At 35.2% G+C, this 19,285-nt stretch overlaps 1 pseudogene; it reads right to left on the bottom strand.

Annotated features, from left to right (window-relative positions):
* Window positions 1-12,440: 12,440 nt before the first annotated feature.
* LOC101701041 (CBY1-interacting BAR domain-containing protein 1 pseudogene) lies at window positions 12,441-13,312 on the bottom strand (annotated as a pseudogene).
* Window positions 13,313-19,285: the final 5,973 nt, after the last annotated feature.

The raw sequence follows: 19,285 nt of genomic DNA, 5'->3' as shown, positions 1-19,285 counted from the left end.
TTGTCACAGGGATGGAAAGTTAATATAGAGCTTTTCACAGTGTTTTATTTTATTAAATTAATTTTTACCAATTTCATCCTCTGACTTTCTCTTTAATAGAAGTATTTCTCTCTGCCAAGTGTTTACTTATTTTTGCATTTCTAGGACAATATAACTGACACTCACAAGTTAAAAGAAGAAAGGTTTCTTTTAACTCTCAGTTTGTAAAAGTTTCAGTCCATAGTCAGCTGGGTCCAAGGCAGGGTGCCATGGCAGAAAGGCACCACAGAGGAGAAACAGTCCATGGCAAGGTATTCAGGAAACAGTAGCAGTAACCCTCCTTTTTTCTCTTTATTGATTGGTGCCACTCACACTGGGGGTTGGTCTTCTGTCTTCAGTAAATCCATGCAGACACACCCAGAATTATGCTAATCCAATCAGTGAGCTGATTTATCACACACCCATAATCCATATTCATACACTTTAGACCCAGCCACCTCTGAAAAGCCCTCCTATGAGCACATGAGGCTTTGCAGGGACATCTAGATACAAACCATAATACTAGGCAAGGACAATTTATATCTAGGCCCATATATTATCTTTATGTACAATCCTCAACCCCACTGATATAAGAAATCACCAAAAACAACAACAAAAATCACACTTTTCTTTAAGGCTACTGAGCACACAAAGAAATCTAAAAGGACCAAACTGTAGAGGAATGAGGCCTTTCTTCATGAGAAATGGAACAATGATGTTTTCATAGTTGGGGGCAATTGCTCAGGTGGGCGCAGGCCTAGTATAGAAACTAAGTAATATTATCTTGACAAAGAGAAGCTTGCCACCTTTGAACAAGCCCAGGCACTGGCAGGCTGAATTTAAAATTGTAGGCACCTCAAAATCAAAGACAATTCTGTCAATTAATTCTCTGACAGGAACTGATGATTAGCAGAAGCTGGGAGTGGGGCTAGAAAGCAGAAAGAAATCCCAAATTCTTTCAGTCAATATCTGAAGCCTTATAATCTGCATTCCTACAATCTTGAAGTCACACAGTCCCCAAATCTCATGATTTCACAAGACCGCAATTTTGAGGACTAGCAGTCTTTGATTTGTGTGTTGGGTCTTGCTTTAGGGAGAAGACTGATTCCACTTCAAACCATTTGAGCCCACAAAAGAAATGAGTCAAACAAAGTCAGAAAACTCGGCCTAATGCAACTTCTAATGAGGTCAAATATATCAGTGCTGCTGCAGGCTGTGATATGGATCTGTAAAATAAATAAATAATGAATAAACAAATAAATAAATAAATAAAATCTCTTAAATGCCCCGTGTTCTAATTTTGGTGTTAAAGTCCCGCTAGGGGAATTAAGGGAATGTATGAAGAACTGTGTTTGCTTATCTCACTATGGCTAAGACAGGGGCACCAAGAAAGGGACACCCACTCCCAGAGGCCAGGTCCAAACCATCTTGGACATGTCATGACTGTGGCTGATTGCATGGTAGAGAAGTTACTGAGTGCTATTCTGTCAGGAGTTTCTGAAAATATGCCTTTTGTGGTGCTGGGGTAGGTTGCCCACAGCAAAGAACTGACTTGAATTTACTGCAAAGCATCCTATTGAGTGTTGGGAAAACTGCTGCTCATTGGACACCAGAGAAGGCACACTGTGCTGGAACTTAGAAGGAGGAACACTCTGCCATAGCTCATCCTTGTATGTGTCAGCTGGCATAAACAGAATATGCAGATCCAGCTACATTATCACAGAGCTGGCAAACAAGGATGAATTTAGAACCGAGTCACTAAGTTGATAAGTAGCACAGGAAAAATTCTTTTAAGATTCTTTTAAGATTCTCATTTTGCATACGTAAAAGTATATTTTGTATATTCCATACTGTGATTCAGATGGTAGCTGCAGGAGTGTGTATATTTGTTATGATTCATTTAACTGAATACTTAAAGCCTGTGTCATTCTATAATATCATAGAATATTATAACTCTTCAAACCTGCTGAATTTTTAATTAAAAAATCATTTATGTTTTATTGTAAGACAAAAATCCTGGGAATAAAACCTCAATATATGCATTGCATGTAACTTACAGAAGATAATACTCCATGAAAGTGGACTATAATAGTTTTTTTCTGAAGTCTCAGAAAATTAGCATTCTTCTACTCAAAAAATTGCCTGATAACCTCACATGGGGAGAATGCATTGGAAATACAAATCTTGATTCATACACACATACAAACAACCAAAAAAAGAAAGAGACATATAGCTAATAAGCCAAAAAAGAGATAAAATGTAATAGTGTTCCAAAAAAACCAGAAAATAAGAAATAACATAGGTATTAAAAATAACATTGCAGACATCAACTTGACATCTTAAATGAAAATGTAGCTCACAAATATTTGTACTTAAGTGATTATAGCATCCTATTCATAGTAGCCAAAATTCAGAATAAACCAAATGTCATTTAACAAGTGAATAAATATTATATGGTAAATTAATAAAAATAGAACACTAATCAACAATGACAATTAATAAACTACTGATACACAAAATCACATGAATAAATATCACAAGTATATTGAGAAAAAGACTGAAAAAACTTATACTTTATGCTTCCTCTCATATAAATATCAACTGTAGTTAAATATAGTTTCAAAAATTAGATCTCTGGTTGCTTGTCAGAGATAGGAAAGTAGGTAGAAATTATTCACATAAGCAAACTTCCCTGAGTAACAGAAATATTCCATACCTTAAGATAGCAGCTGCATGTGTGCATACATTTGTTGAAATTCCTTTAACCATAGAATTAAAACCTGTGTGTTTTATCATAGATAAATCATAATTCATCAAACCTGCTAGAATATTTAATTTAACAATTATTTGTGTTTTATTATGTATGAGGCAAAAATTCTGAGAACAAAGCCTTAATATAGGTATTTCCTATAACTTACAAAAGATGATCTTTTATATGTAGATTTTCTTTCCTGAAATAACATTTATTAACCCATCCTTCTTATCTTCCACCTTTCTTACCAATATGCAGTCTATTATTTTTTTAAATTTAATATTTGAATTTATTTGATTTAAGGCAGAATGATTTAACGAGGTTGTATTTATTTTGTGAGTTTAGAAAAGATGTAACCATATCCATTTTTTAAAAAAAATTCACACACAGAGATGGAAAAATAAGCCTCTGGCATTCACTAGTCTCCTCAAATATTTCATACAACAGGTATTTGAATGTCAGTTTGATATTGTCTTTATACAAAGATCTGAAGCTCAGAAGGCCAAATAATGTTCTCAGATTCACATACCAAGACAAAAAATCTCTGGGATTCAGGCGACATAATGCCCCCCTTCCATTTTTATGAATAACTAGTTTTTTAATTACATGATTCTACTTATATATCCCAAATACTTATCTGTATATTTCAGAAGAAAAAGTGCTATTTCCATCCTCCTGCCTCAGAACAAGCTTTAGAAGTAAGTTTGTTTTAGAGCCTAGTTATTATTAGTTATATGCAGATTCAGAAGATAGCAGGAAACTCTTTGTTTCTTATATACCTAAGGGATTTTGAATGTTATCAGCAACAGTAAGTTGGTATAGCCACCTTGAATCTTTAATCATGCAAAATCTATTTTAGCCTATTTTTTTTTATCTTAAAATGTATACTACTTACGGAAAAATTAGACATTATATAAAACAGAACCAAATACACTAATGCTCATAAACTCCAAGGACTGCTAAATCTTAATATAAAGCAGTCACAAAACTGGGCTTTTTATCTTAAATATCTGTTTTCCTTTTGATGTTTCTACAGGTGGTAAAAGAAATTATGAGAGAAAAGTTTTGCCTGATAGTTTGCTATTTACCTGCACTATATTTATGTAATCTATAGATCATGGCTAACACCAGCTAATTGTCTTGGAAAACTATAGCAGGCTAGATTCAACAAACCCATAGAGTTCATCAGTTTGTGGGCCTGTATCTCTGTGTGAATACTACTCATTTTTTAGTGCTTAGTATGATCCAAGAAATAGTGTTAAATTGAAAATTTACATTCCTGTTAATATGCTCCATTTATTATGTATCAGGCAAATAATTTGTTACTTTATTTAAAAGGTATAATAGATAAGTGAAATAGGAAGAAAAGGGGCAAAGGGGAATGGGAAGCGGGAGGGGTAGGGGAAAGGAAAGAAGGGAATGGAATTAATATGAGGAAATGAAAAAATGGAAACAAAGTCTTTATAAATAGGGAGGGCAGGGGAATGGGGAAAAAATAAAAACCAAGACAGATTATGTAAAGGTGCAAATTTCCAATGATGAATGTCTTTATACTGTATACCTAAAATGTACAAATAAAATAATTTTTAAAAAATATTTAAAAAATAAAATAAATAAATGTATGTGCTTGATACAGCAAATTGGCCAACTGCTTTTATTAGGATTAAAAACAACTTTGGGAGTTGTTCCATAATTTTTAGAAATACTGAAGTGGGAAAAGAAATGTGCTTTGATTTTACAGAAATTCTCTCCAAAATCAATAGTAATAATTAACTTATCTCATTGGAAAAAACATCTTCATCCTCTGCTTAGCTCACAATTATGTTATTCTTTTTGATCAAAATGATATAAACAAGCCATAGGCAAAACACTCTGTTGGCTTTAGGATCTGAAACAGACTTTTGATCATCTGCCCACAGACCTATCCAATGTTTGTTTTACCAGGTAAAGTATGTATTCTGTATGCTTGTGATGAAAATGAAAGAACCTGAAAAATGTTCTTTATTTTTCACCCTTAACTCACAAATGCCTTTTTCTCTCTCCATCTCAAGGCTCAGATTATATTATTTTGTGTTTTCCTTTAGGATACACTATAGTCCTCGATTTTATTATTTTTAGAAAACACTAGAATTGTAAGGCTTGTTTTAAGGATTAAACTGACTACAAATAAATGTATTCCAAAGTCCAGTTCACCAACATCTGATGTCTTTGAGATTATCAAGTGACTTGCTCTATGAATTAGCCTTATACAGTTTTTTCTTTCCACCTAGGAGTTGTGCTTGCTTTAATCAAACCCAATGCTGTATCCACTAAGAGAGACTTACACAGCCAGCCTGCAGGAGTTGTGATCGAGGAGGGTTCTCAAGAACAAACTAGGACTGGTTTTCTCCATTGCCCCTTGCTTCTTCATTTTTCCGGCCTGTATTCCCTAAAGCCTGAATTGTGTTTCTGCTGAGGCTTGGAAGTAACCTTGCTAAGAATCTCAAAACACTGTGAGCATATATGGGGAGATTGAAAGGAACTACCCTATGGGAGTAGCATTAAATTTGACTTCACTTTTGTTTGGCTGCTGAAAATTGAGCTTCCTGTTCTCCCTTCACAGTAAGGAGATACATTCAGCAGACCATAAAACATTGAAAATTGTATTTTCTAAAACACAGCTGGAATATTTGTGCATGCACATATTTTGTTTCAGTCTTTCATTTTCCTGTTCACAGAGGCTGAAAGCTTGAGCCTTTAGTCGGTGGTAGAATGTTCATTTGGCCACTCACATTTTCCATTGTGGACCTTTAACCATTCTTTTTCTTTCCTTTGGTACCAGTGATCGAACTCAGGACCTTGTGCTCGCTAGGCAGACGCAGTGCCATTGAGCTACATCCCGCCCTAAATATTCTTTTTTTTTCGGTACCAGGGATCAAACTCAAGTCCTTGCACTTGCGAGGCAGATGGTGGAACCACTGAGCTAAATCCCCAGCCCCTCGCCCTAAATATTCTTGATAACACAGAAAAATGGTAACTTTGAACCAAGTCACCTTTTCTCATTATCATCTTCAAAAGAAGGCAGGAGAAGGTGGAGACAAGCTAGAACAAATCAGCCAAAGATAAATTTAAGAATTCAAGTTTTCATGTAGAGAGACTGAATTCAATTCCCTCAAGAGGCAATGGTGGTGCACATATTACATATATGGGGAAAGAATCAATACTGATAGATTGCTGCTAATCTCCTGGGCTACTTGCATTAGGACAGGCTGCCTAAGTTACCTGGGTGTCACCTGATTGGTCAATATTGGATCAGGATTTTGTTCCAGCAGGTGCAAACCTGTTGTTTACTTAACAATGTTAGCAGCAGCTGCCGCTGCTTGTGCTGTTTCAGAGCAATTAAAGAGTGTGCTGTTTATTAGGAGGTTGCCAGGTGCTGGCTGCCCTATGTGCTGTGACAGGCAGGGCAAAATTTCATGGAAACACCTGCCAGCCTTCAAGACAGACCTGTACTAACTGGCTATTATGTACACAGCATTTAATCTTTTGTATGTTCAGCTGACAGAGCAGGAGGCATAGCTACAACAGCCTCTACCAGGGCTGCAGAGACATGATACGCAAGTGCTTTCTTCCTTACTACTGTTGACAAGCAAATTTTGGATATTATAAGGATTTTATGACTTTCCATTTTTCAGCTGTATTTGAAGAAAATAGAAAATGTCCTAACTATAAAAATGTATTATTTATAGATATAATATGTTACTTATTAATTATCAATTACTAAACTGATTTATAAAACAGGAAAAGTTATCATGTTTTCTCCTGATGCTGAGAAGTTCCTCACTATGTTTCTTACTAATTACAATTTCCTTGTTTTTGGAATAGTTGACTTAGTAAAAAATACCTTGATACTTGTACTAAATTTTATATTAGAAATAAAATGGATATAAAGAATCTCAACTTTAGGATATATAGATGCTTCTCAGCTTACAATGGACCTATGTCTTTTTTTTTTTTAAACCACATCTTTTCTTTTTTTTTTTTGGTACCAGACATCGAACTCAGGACATTGTACTTGCCAGACAGGCAGTGGAACCACTGAGCTAAAGCCCTGTCCCGATGGATCTCTGTCTCGATAAACCCATCATAAACTGAAAACATCCTTGCTCAAAAATGCATTCAATACTCCTTGTCTGCTAGATATCATAGCTTATCTAGCCTACCCTAAACATGCTCAGAACATATACATTACCTACAATTGGTCATCAAAAGACAGAATCTTACCATATATTGCTATCCTAGGAAAAGGTCAAAATTCAAAATTTGAAGTATAATCTCTACTTAATTCATGTCACTTTTATACTATGGTAAAATCAAAAAATCATAAGTCAAATCACTGATACTCAGGAGCTGCTTTATAAAAAATTTTTAACAAACAGATGACCTGAGGTCTTTCCTTTCCAAAGCAGTGGAAAATTTCTTGTGGAAGAAATAAGAGCCTAGAGGTTTTCCTAAAGGTTAAATCACAACTATTTTCTCTTTGGTAAAACAATTATAGATGAGTTCAAGAAACATATTTATAGAATTCCTTTTAAAACATGTTTGCCAACCCTTAACCACCTATTAGGGAAAAGTTATTTCAACAATGATAGAGTTGTGGAAATGCAATGCATTTAATAAAGAGGCCTAAACATGATATCTTGGAGCTAGAGTCTCATTTTTTCTAGCTTTCCACTGAAAAAATACCTGCTATTCTGCCACCAGACAAGGGAACCAAGCAGATCTCATGGTTTGAAGTTCTTCACCCTACCCCTGATGCCTTCTTTTCTTCCATTTGTTTTCCTCTGCTAAAAGCTGACCCCCAATTACGTTTAGAAACTTACTGTTAGTAAAACATCAATGACTCATAAAGAATAATCTGTTAGCTATCCCCAGAACATCTGGGTTCTAGGAGAAAATCATAAATATTAAGTGAAAGGTAAATAAGTATATAAAATCAAGAAACGTAATTCTAAAGTGTAAGAACAGCAAAGAGAGAGGATTACTTGGGAAGCAAAGGCATGACTGCTGTGCATGCACCTGCTTTATGGCTGGTCCTTAATGAAGCTCACAGGTGTTTCCTTCACAGAGGCTGCGTGTTGTGTGAAGAAGTGGTTGGTGTCTCAGGTCAACCTTTTGCCAGCTGAGTTCAGCTCCTCATGCCTCTGTTCCTTCACCTATTAAATGAAGATAACAATATCCATACCTTCAACAGAAGGCTACTGAGGGAATTTCAAGTAAATACCAGTTTATGAAAACATCTAGGATAGTATTGGTCACAAGTGAAGCAATACAGAATATCTGATTTTCTTCCTTTGGTTGAATTCAAATTTCGTTGTAGTTTCTTCAGTAGACACAATTCACTCTAGAGAATCCTTGCTGGTTCATATTCACTGAGGTGGAAAATGGCCACATGCTGTCATTTATAATTGTAGGGGGACAGTCATCATACGATTTGTTACTTTCTGTGGAAAAGGCTTTTGTGTGAACTGTCTTTGATGCTGTCCTCATTTTGCAAGGAAATAGTTCATAATCATTTAATTTAATGCTCATGAAATTCAAAGTTATTTTTATTAAGTATATAAGACCTCATGGAAGCTTCAACATCCCATTTCCTCTCCCAGAAACTTTCATTAAAGTTCACCACTGTAATTCAGGAAGGATTATAAAAACTGTCACAAAATAATTCAGAGACAATTATAGTTAAGGAAAAGTGTTCGGTCATGTCCAAGTTTCTGCTAAAGAATCTGCCTTGCCCCTATCAAAAATTATTTTAAACCATGTTGAGAAGCTGAGTTCTTTAATCAGAAAAAGTCCCAGGTGGCAAATATACATTTTATATAAAATAGAACTGACTTTTTGCTATTGCTGAACAACGAAAGAGAAGGATAAAAGGGTGTGATGTAGAAGATTGAATTCACAAAGGGAAAGATAGCTTTCTCTTACAACAGTCCAAAGATGTACCTTTCATGCATACCATAACAAGTTAATATTATCAAATAGAGATATGGGCCAGTTAATTTATAGAAAAGCTGGATGGTGTTTTTATAGGACACAACATAGCAGAATACTATAAAAGTCATTTGTAGTAGTGGGTCAGGAAGAAGAATAATGAACTATGTAGTGAACAAGAACATTGTAAAAAAATGTAAACATTCTCAGAAAAATGAAAAAATACATTGAGAAAACTTTTAAAATTATATATACAAATGCTAGCAATGAAATGAAGCAGAAATTTTTCTGTGTACTTTTGGCTTTATAAAGTCAATACTGTTGGATTGTCATATGTCTTTGATGCTCATACAACTTCAAGAGTTTGCTTTACTGCTGTTGTGTGACTGGTATCATTGGCAGGTAAACACGACTACTGGTTGTGAACTTGGCACTACAGTAAACTTATGGGGGCTAGGATAGTAGAAGCAATAATAGTAAGATTAAAAAGGCAAACTTCAGTCAAAACGTTAGGCTTTGATTTCTTGCAATTCCAGTAGGGTGACTTCGACAAATTACTTGCCTTCTTTGTTAATCAGTTTTGTCTTTAGTAAGATGGGGTGTAATTTTATACTTCAAAGGTTACACAAAGATTAAATAGATAATGCAGATAAAGTATTTAAAATAGAACCTAGCTCTCAATAAATAAATAGCAATTGCTATTGTTGATAGCTATTAAAGATAGCTTTTGACTCATTTCTTTTAATGGGTAATTGATTGAAGAATTGATTTTTTAGAAATGCACAGTACAGTTTCTTGGTTACTCTCTGATTTTAGTCAAAATGTTTTGGTTTTACAAGATGAAGTTTTACTCATCTTGTAAAAGTAAAATATCATAATTGTCTTCTCCTATTATACTACCCAGTGAAGATGAAGTCTGAATTTATTTTAGATTACTAATGTCTTAATATTTATGACATTTCCAAGTCAGGTAGTCCATAAAGAAAAAAATCAATGCTGAGAAAAGTGATTATAATAATTAAAAGAATGATATTAATGATTATGAACATGTGTGCATGGGTGAAAAAGAATAGCTAATTAATAGATATATTACCTCCTCATAAAGAAATTACCATCTGAGTTAGCTTATATAGTTTTGATTGTGGAAGAATTAAATAATTTAAATTGCTTCAATAATCACAGAGAGGATGATTTTGTGTATGACTGTCAAAGAACTTTGCATTAAAATGGGATTGTGATCTGCTAGAGTTATTGCTATGTTTTATTTATTATCTATGGAAGAAAACTAGACTCAGGGGTTTGACTGTTTTTCTGACAGAATAGCACACCTAATTTATCTGTTGATAGGCAAGGTTGGTCAGTTCATTTTCAATTTAAATAAAAGGAGTCTATTTCCTGTTATAAATATATTCTATAAACTGAATTAAAAACTCAATGTTTACATAACTTTTGAAGGTTGAATATTCTCTTCCTAAGAGATGAAATAAGACTTAGTTAATGTTCCAGGGAAAACAAACATGAAACTACCTTACAATTCCCAATGAGGATCTCATGAAGAGTATTGGTCCTATTTCAGTATTATAATTAAGACATAGCAGGAGACAGAGCCTTCATAAATTTAAATAGCTGCTTTTTTCCCTCTGTATAGTCTCTTACCAGGCACTTGGTTTAGTCTGACTCTGGAACCACTGAATACAATATAAATAATCTAATTCTTCCATTGTAAGACTTTGAAGCATCACAGAATTGGCAAATAACATTTTTTCCTCTAAACATAAAATATTTATGACTTATATTTTTAGTTTTAAAAACATTGATCAAAAAATTGAGTTTGTTTTAATCTTCAAGGTATGATTATTTAAACCCTTGTAAAATTTGAAATGATATGCAATCACTGAAATCTGCTTTTCCTAAATGAGCCTAAAATGCTAACATTTACAATTTTGGATCACAAGTAAATACTGGGAATTTCACTTTAAGATTTCTTAACTAACTACAGGAAAGGCAAACTATTTCAGGGAGCAGATGCCCCCTTTTTGAATGATGTATTCACTGGGTGATATTCATGATTATATCATGTAAAGACACATAGAAAAGAAAACTATCAAGCTTTTAATAAGGGTGAATAATGCTATTCTAGAAATTACATTTTTTAAAAAGTCAAATTCATGGATAGCTGAATGATGTTTTCATACAACTCTTCTGTTTACTGCCTACAGATCTTGAGTCCTCTCTACTACAAGTCTACTATAATGAATTTTAAAAGGGAAGAATGGCTTTGTGGCTTGGATCCTAGGCCTCAGAGGTGTCTGAGGACAGGGAGTCCCAACAAATCAGGTCCAGCTATTTGCCTCCCACCAAACTTACGTATAAAAACAATGGTGCAAGGCAGGAAAGGCATTTATTCACTATAACAACTAAATCAGGAAGACAGAGGATCAGGCATCCTCAGCTCTGTATTCAGGGTGCTAGCCAGAGCTGCATTGTTATACAGAGACTGGGGGCAAGAAGTATGCATAATGCAAGAAGTATGCATCAATCTTGGTCAAATTGTGGGCTGGTTGATCATTATCTCAGGATGGTAGGGAGGGGCCTGTGTTGATAAAAGAAGTCAATGCGACATAAGAAGGGAGTGGTTTTGACTCATGTTGCAAGATGTTCATCCATCAAACCTGTTGCTCCTGGAATCCAAGGTGACAGCAGGATGGGAGAGAGAGCCTTACCTTAACGTCAGTGTTTTGGTTTGGAATTCTCTATTTCACTGCTTAGTCCTTTCACTATCTCTTCTTATTCTCTCATTAGGTTTCTCTCCTCACTTGCTTTATTAACTTACATAAAGGTAAGCATTTCTGGAGAGAACAATGCCATTTCATTTTATTATCTAAGTGACACACTATTTTTGTAAAATCAAACAATACTTCCAAAACTGTTATTTTTTATCTCTCATTCAGACTAAAACTGTCTTCTTTAGAGGTAAGCATCACACACATGGTAATCAAACATGTATATCATTCATGTAATTACAGGACTTGCTTTTTTTAAAATGATGTTTTGGAGGTCTTTCCAATTCTGTCTTCATAAATATTTTAATAACCATATATTATTACAAAGTATGGATGTACATATATTTGGTAATATTTAAGAAAAAAAATGTGATGGGAAAATAACTCCCAACTTGTTAGATGTCAGATATGCTGAGTTCGTGGTCTCATAACATCAAGGGATGAAGTCTTGAACCAAAGGAGGAGGCTAGGAGGGTCTGGTTGGAAATGATAGGAAGAATAGCTTCGGGTTTCTAGGACGGTCCCATGTGGTTGTCACCATGGCCCTCAATCCAGAGCTCATTGTAGACAAGCAGAACACAGGAATTGCTTGGTTGTTTAGTGGCCATGTAGCTCAGGTCACTCTGTGGTTGTAAGGGACCAATTGGAACTCAGGCTCTCTAACCCAGTTCTTCAGCAAGCACGGTTTAAAGGAAACTGTGGTTTGAGAGAAAAACTGGTTATTTTGTATTTTAAATTCCTCAGAACTCAGGAGCTTAGTAGGGAGTAGCTGCAACTCACTTTTTAAAAAATTTTTATTGCTTTGGTCAGCATAAATTTCCTTTATTTTTGCATTTATGGTAGGATTTTGTTTTGAGGTTTTCCTTATCAAGTGAATATAAAGTTTTCAAGTCATTTAAGATGAAAATGGACATGTGGGAATTAACTTAAAATTAATTTTCTTCTTCTGTAAAGTCTACCTCTTCATCTTCATCATCTTCTGCATGTTGATCCTTTCTTAATCGACAGGTAGATACCTGTCCTGTTCCAGATACACCCTTAGCTGACAGTGATCTCTGAAGAGGTGAATTTGAATTTGCTTTTACAATATCTAAATGAAATGGGTAATCTAGTAGATACAGAGAATTTCAGAAAACCTCTAAATCTTCATCCTCATCAATCTTTTGTACATTTTGTTAGGCAGCAGTGTAGACCTCTAAAGCTTTGCCATGAAATAACATTTCGATTGTGATAAATTCTGAAAATATATTCTTGATATCCTTTATTTTCTGCTTTTCGAAATTGTCAATAGTTTCCTCCAGATGACAAGTTGTTCGGGTAACATCTGTTGAAGCTATGTGTAATTTGGCTTCTGTCTGTGAAATTACATGTCGATCAGATGGGTTTCGTTGCCGGGTTCTTTCTAACTGAGTTAACTGCTTAGCTTCTCTATTCCTTGCAGTTAACGCTGCTTTGAGATCATCCCATTTCAGTTTTACAGTTGCTCCATGAGCTTTCAAAGGTTCAACCACTTTGGCTTCAAGTCTTTCAACCTCTGCTTGTCGATAATCCTGAAGTTTGGCAAACTCATCAAGGAAGCTTTTCAAGCCTTGCTTTAAATTTGGGGTCTCTGTAGAGGCATACATGTTAATTTCATTCACCAGGAGGTCTGCTTTGTCTCACAGTCTGGCAGTTTTCCGCACATAAGCAGCAAATATTTGGCACAGCTCCCCAAAATGCTTCTCGACATTTGTGACAGCATCTTGCAGTTGTCTAGTTTGAGTGTCCTTTCCAGGGTGCGCCTTAACATCTTGCCTCACAAACATCCAGGAGCCAGGGGCTGGAGCTCAACAACTGGGGCTCCCAGGCCTGCAACTCACTTTAGTAGGGAGAGGGTTGCATTTCCTGTTGCCTGAGGAAGTTCATCCTTGGTCCAAAGTCCCAGTCAATTGTTAATTCTTATTCTTTTTTTTTCATTATGTTTATTGGTACATTTTAGGTATAAAATACAGTTACATTCATCATTGAAATCTTGAAACTTTACATAATGTATCTTAGTTCTTATTTTTTCCCCATTTACTTGCCCTTCCTTCACCTCCTTCACCCTTCCCTAATTACAAAGACTTTGTTTCCATTTTTTCATTTTCTCGTATTTTTTCTTTTCCCTTCTTTCCTTTCCCCTACCCTTCCCACTTCCCCAACTCCTTTAGACCTTTTCTTCCTATTTCACATTATCAATTATATCATTTGAACCTTATTTACACTTTTAGCATTTCACATCAGAGAAACTATTCGGTATTTACACATGTGTGTCCTATTTATTTCACTTAAGAGTATGGCCTCAATGTGCATCCACTTAGCTATAAATGTCTCTAATTTCTCTTTCTCTTTTTTTTTTTTTTGGTACCAGGGGTCGAACTTGGGTCCTTGCGCTTACGCAGCAGGCGGTGAAACTGCTGAACTAAATCCCCATCCCATCTAATTTCTCAATTTTGATGGCTGAGTAATACTCCATTTTATTAAAAAAAACACATTTTCTTGATCCAGTATCCAGTTGATGGGCATTTGGGCTGTTTCCAAGTTTTAGCTATTACAAACTGTGCCACTATAAACATGAGTGCACATATATCACTGTGGTATGATTCTTTTAACTCTTTTGGAAAAATATCCAGCAGAGGGATAGCTGGACCAAATGGGACCTCTAGTCCTCGTTCTTTGAAGTATCTCCATACTGATTTTCACAGTGGTTGCACCAGTCTACACTCCCACCAACAATGAAGAAGGGTTCCTTTCTCTCCACACCCCCACCAGCATTTGTTATTGGTTGATTTCTTGATAGCAGCCATTCTATCTGGAGTGAGGTGGAATCTCAGTGTTGTTTTCATCTGCATATCTCGAATGATTAGTGATGTTGAACATTTTTTCATATATTTATTTGCTGCTTTTACTTGTTTGATCAAGAAATGTCTGTTAATTTCAGATGCCCAGTTTTAAATCAAGTTTTTATATTTGAGGGGTCTGATTTTTTTGAGTTCTTTATATATTCTAAATAGTAGACCTTTGTCTGTGGAACTGCTGGTAAATTTTTTTTCCCACATTGTAGGTTGTCTCTTAGCTCTGTTGGTGGTTTCTCTTGCAGTGCAGAAGCTTTTTAATAAGATGAGATCCCTTTTGTTGATTCTTTGTGCAAGTTCTTGTGCTACTGAGGATTTGTTCATAAAATCTTTTCCTATGCCAATGACTTCAAGAGTTCTACCTAACTTACCTTTCAGTAAGTTTAGTGTTTCTGTTTTAATATTTAGATCTTTAATCCACTTCGATTTTAGTTTAGTGCATGGTGAAAGACAGGGTTTTAGTTTTAATCTTTGGAAGTTTGAAATCCAGTTTTTTCCAACACCATTTATTAAAGAGATTATCTTTCCTCCAGTGCAGATGGTTGGCTCCTTTGTCAAAGATGAGGTAGCTGAGCATGTCTGGCGTTGATTCTGTATCTTCTAATCTATTCCACTGATCCTCAGGTCTACCTCTTTGCCAGTACCGTGCTGTTTTTATCACAGTGGCTTTGCAGTATAGTTTCAAGTTGCAGATTGTGATACTCCCTGTCATGTCTCTGTTGCCTAGAATTGCTTTTGCTATTCTGTGTCTCTTCTTGCTCCAAATAAATTTTTGGATTGTTTTCTCTAGTTCTGTGAAATACACTGTTGTGATTTTGATTGGGATTGCATTCAATCTGCATAGCAACTTTGGAAGTATGGCCATTTTCACTATATTGGTTCTTCCTACCCAGGAGCAAGGGATATCATTCCATTTTCTTATGTCCTCTTCAATCTCTTTTTTCAAAGTGCTATAGTTTTCAGTGAAGAGGTCTTTTGTCTCCTTTGTTAGATTAATTCCTAGATATTTCATTTTTTTGGATGCTATTGTGAAAGAAATTGTTTCCCTAATTTCTCTCTCAGTATGTCTGTTATTTGTGTACAAGAAGGCTATTGATTTTTGAGTGTTTACCTTGTATCCAGTTACTCTATTGAATCTGACAGTTAAGTCTAGAAATATTTTGCCAGAATTTTGGGGGTCTTCTATGTAGAGTATCATATCATCAGCAAAGAATGACAGTTTAACTTCTTCCTTTCCTATTTTTATTGCTTTTATTTCTTTCTCTTGTCTAATAGCTGTGGCTAATGTTTCCAGAACTATATTGAACAGAAGTGGTGATAGTGGACATCCTTGTCTTGTTCCTGTTTTTAGTGTGAAGGTTTTTGGTTTTTTACCACTTAGTATGATGTTGGCTGTTGGTTTTTCATAGATAGCCCTTATTAGCTTGAGATAAAGACCGTCTATTCTAATTTTCTGTAGGGTTTTTATCATGAATGGGTGTTGGATTTTGTCGAATGCTTTTCTTCATCTATTGAGATGATTGTATGGTTTTTGTCCTTGGTTCTGATAATATAGTGTATTACATTTGTTGATTTACACATGTTGAACCATCCTTTCATCCCTGGGATAAATCCAACTTAGTCAGGGTGTATGATCTTCTTGATGACCCTCTGTATTCTGTTTACCAGTATCTTATTGAGAATTTTTTCATCTATGCTCATTAGGGAGATTGGCTTGTGATTCTCTTTTTTGGTAGGGTCTTTCTCTGGTTTTTGAATCAAAATAACAGTTGCTTCCAGGAATGAGTTTGGAAGTATTGCTTCCCTTTCAATTTCACTGAAGATTTTAAAGAGTAGTGGCAAAAAATCTCTAGAATTGTAGAATTCAGCAGTAAAGCCATCAGGACCTGGGCTTTTCTTGGTTGGTAAAGGTTTAATAACATTTTCAATTTCACTGATTGTAATTGGGGTGTTTAGACTTTTTATATCTTCTTCATTCAACTTTGGTAATTCATATGTATCTAGGAACCTGTCCATTTCTTCTATTTTCCATTTTATTAGAGTATAGGTTCTCAAAGTAGGTATTGTTGATCCTCTGGATTTCTGCTGGATTTATTGTGACTTCACATTTTTCGTTCCTAATTGCATGAACTTGAGCCTTTTCTTTCTTTTTATTGATAAGGTCACCAAAGGGTTTATCAACTTTATTTATTCTTTCAAAAAACCAACTCCTCAATTCATTGATTTTTTTGTATTATTCTCCTAGTCTTCATTGTATTGATTTCTGCTCTGATCTTTATAATTTCCTCCCTTGTATGAGCTTTGGGTTTGTCTTGGTCTTCTTTTTCTAGGAGCTTAAGTTTCAGCATTAGGCTGTTTATTTGAGCTTGCTCTCTTTTCCTAATATGGGCATTTACTGCTATGAATTTCCCTCGTATAACTGCTTTCATTGTGTCCCATAGATTCCTCTATGTTGTATTAGCATTATCACTTAATTGTAGAAACTGTCTAATTTCTTCTTTAATTTCCTCTGTGACCCATTGATTGTTCCGGAGGGTGTTATTCAATTTTCATGTGTTTGTGCAGTTGCTGCAGTTTCTTATGCTATTGATCTCCAGTTTAATTGCACTATAATCTGATAATATACAGGGGATAACTTCAGTTCCTTTGCATCTACTTAAACATGTTCTGTGAGCTAGCATGTGGTCCATTTTGGAGAATGACCCATGTGCAGCTGAAAAGAATGTATATTCTGATCTTGTGGGGTGGAACACTCTGTGGACATGTACTAAGTCCATTTTTTCAAAAGCTTGGTTCAGTTCTAGTATTTTGTTGTTGATTTTTTTGTCTAGATGATCTGTCTATTTATGACAGTGGGGTTTTGAGGTCCCCCACTACAATTGTATTAGTGCTTATTTGGTTTTTCATGTCCATTAATATTTGTTTTGTATAGTTGTGGGCATTAGTATTTGGTGCATATACATTTATAATTGTCATCTCTTTCTCTTGGATTATTCCCTTTACAAGGATGTAGTGGCCTTCTTTGTCGCTCTTAATTAGTTTTGGTTTGGAATCTATTTTGTCTGCATATAAGATAGCTACCCCCAATTTTTTCTGGGCTCCTGTTGAGTGGAGAATTGTTTTCCATCCTTTTATTTTCAATCTTTGTATTTCTTTGTGAGCTAAGTGGGTTTCTTGTATACAGCATATTGTTGGATTTTGCTTCTTAATCCATTCTACCAGTCTATTTCTTTTAATTGGTGAGTTGAGGCCATTAACATTGATGGTTATAACTGATATGTACTAGCTTACCCTTGTTATGTCATTTTCCTGTTGTTGGCTCTTTTATTTTTTATTTTTCCCCCTTTCCCTTTAGTTTCTTGCCTTGCCTGGTGGCTTCTCTCTGTTGGTCCTCATGAAGTTGTGACCTTCATTGTCTTTTTCTAGGATATTGTTTAGAATTGTTTGGAGTGGTGGTTTGATATTCATGAAAATTCTCTGGTGTTCTTTGTCATGGAAGTGTCTTATTTCCCCATTAATTTTGAAAGATAATTTTTCAGGATACATCTAGTCTAGGTTGGAGGTTGTGTTCTTTTAGGGCTTGAAATATCTCACTCCAGGCTCGCCTGGACTTGAGGGTTTGTGTTGAAAAGTCTGCTGTGATTCTGATGGGCTTCCCTTTGTATGTGATTTGTTTCTTTTCTCTAACTGCTTGTAGTATTTTGTTTTTCTGTTGGGTTTCAAGGATCTTGATTATTATATGTCTAGGTGTGGATTTTTTTGATCATGGCTAGCTGGAGTCCTACATACCTCACTCATTTGTATGTCAAATTCTTTCACTCTGTTTGGGAAGTTTTGTGTCATTAATTCTGTGAACAGTTTTTATTTTATGCCATTTGTACTTTCTCCTGATTTTTCATGGATTCCTATCAGTCTTATATTATTCTTCTTTGCATCATCTAGGAGCTGCTGGTTCGATTTCTCATGGTCTCTTACTATTTTAAAGAGATCTCTCTTTTCATGGTCACTGCAATTCTGTCTTCAATATTTGATATTCCATTTTCACATTCACTCATTCTGCTGTGAATGCTTTCAATAGAGTTTTTAATTTACTGGATATCTGTTTGAATCTGTTTCATGGATTCCATTTCTTTCCTATGTTGGGTGTTCGTGGTTTCCATTTCTTTCCTATACTAGGCTTTCATGGTTTCCATCATGGTCCTGAGCTCATCTTTTTTTTTTTTTTATCTATTTCTCTTCTAGAGTCTTTAATCATGTCTTTCATTCTGCTCACCATCTCTGTGGTTATCTAGGAAAATGTTGCTGTTTTGAATGTTTCTAGAACTTCATTCATCTGTTTTGTTACTTCCTGTGCCATCAGTGTAGGGTTTCCAGGTGATTATCAGACTTTTCCACCTAGTTTCCCCCAGAATTTGCCTTTGGTGAGCCGGTAGCCTGATTTTGTGTCTTGCTTAGGTGTCTTCTCATTTTTATTTTTGTTGTTGGTACTGTTTTTGGTTCAATTCCTGGGTTGATACTTCAATATTGCTTATTGTAAGTATCTTTGTTGCTTGTATTTAGAACTTTTATGGGATGATTGTTTCTCAGAAGTGTCTTCCAAATATATCTGGTCTTTAGGTTTTGAATCTCTTATGACTCTTAGCCCATCACATTTTCAGTATACTAAGAAGGACAACTGATTCAATCAATCACAACACCTTAGCCCAAATGATAACAATCAGCAACAACAATAGCATCAAACACAGTTTATACAATGACAATTTGCGGTAGTTAATAATCTATTACTTGTAAACATGTTAATTAAATAAAAATCAAGGACTGGCCCAAACCATGTCTACAGTGAATATGTCCTCATTATAGCAACTTTACCCTTTAGGATGAGAACTTAG

This window comes from Heterocephalus glaber, unplaced genomic scaffold (genome assembly GCF_053883595.1).
Source record: "Heterocephalus glaber isolate CG9 unplaced genomic scaffold, H.glaber_assembly_v1.0 deba00000331, whole genome shotgun sequence".
In the NCBI taxonomy this organism is placed as follows: domain Eukaryota; kingdom Metazoa; phylum Chordata; class Mammalia; order Rodentia; family Bathyergidae; genus Heterocephalus; species Heterocephalus glaber.
This window is presented reverse-complemented; position numbering and strand designations above follow the sequence as displayed.